Genomic DNA, 864 nt, shown 5'->3' with positions numbered 1-864 from the left:
TAAAATAAAGTAAGAATATGTAACTATGGTTAAGCAATAAAAGTATATATACAAGACAATATATTTTACATTAAATTATCGGGAGAAATTCAAAAATAGCCAGTGGTCATTCAAAAATAGCCACAGTTTCTAAAGCAATCGAAATTTAGCCACTTTTCATGTAAAGATAAATCTGAACGAAACACTGTTCAAAATTCGAAAAATACTCCAGTAGGTAATAATATTATACTGGAGTTCCAGTATAATATGCCGGTCCAACATAATATACTGGAGATTGGAACATCGGTGCTCCAATCTCCAGTATATTATACTGAAACTTTTCGTGTGTTGGAGTTCCAGCATAATATGCTGGAAGTTCATACATAGGTGCACCGATCTCCAGTATATTATGCTGGAACTTTCTGTATTGCAGCAAAATAGTGTCAAAATATCATGGTATAGCCAGTTTTCACACTGGTCAATGAAAAATAGCTAGCGTTTATCAAGTCAATGAAAAATAGCTACTATTTTGCTGCAACAGGGACCGGTCCAGTATAATATACGGGAGTTCTGGTGCATTTGTGTACGAACTCCAGCATATTATGCTGGACCGGTATACTTTGCTAACTCCTGTAAAATTTACGGGAGACTGGAGCACCAGTGCTCCAAACTCCAGTATATTATACTGGACAATTATACTTGCTGGAACTCCCGTAAAATTTGCGGGAGTTCCAGCATAATTATGCTTGAACTCCCGTAAAATTTGCGGGAGTTCCAGCATAGTTATCCTGGAACTCCCGTAAAAATTACGGGAGTTCAAGCATACTTATGCTGGAACTCCCGTAAAATTTGCGGGCGTATTTTTTCCGGATTTTTGAACAGTGT

Source organism: Nicotiana attenuata, unplaced genomic scaffold (genome assembly GCF_001879085.1).
Source record: "Nicotiana attenuata strain UT unplaced genomic scaffold, NIATTr2, whole genome shotgun sequence".
Taxonomy (NCBI): Eukaryota; Viridiplantae; Streptophyta; class Magnoliopsida; order Solanales; family Solanaceae; genus Nicotiana; species Nicotiana attenuata.
Note: the sequence above shows the minus strand (reverse complement) of the source record.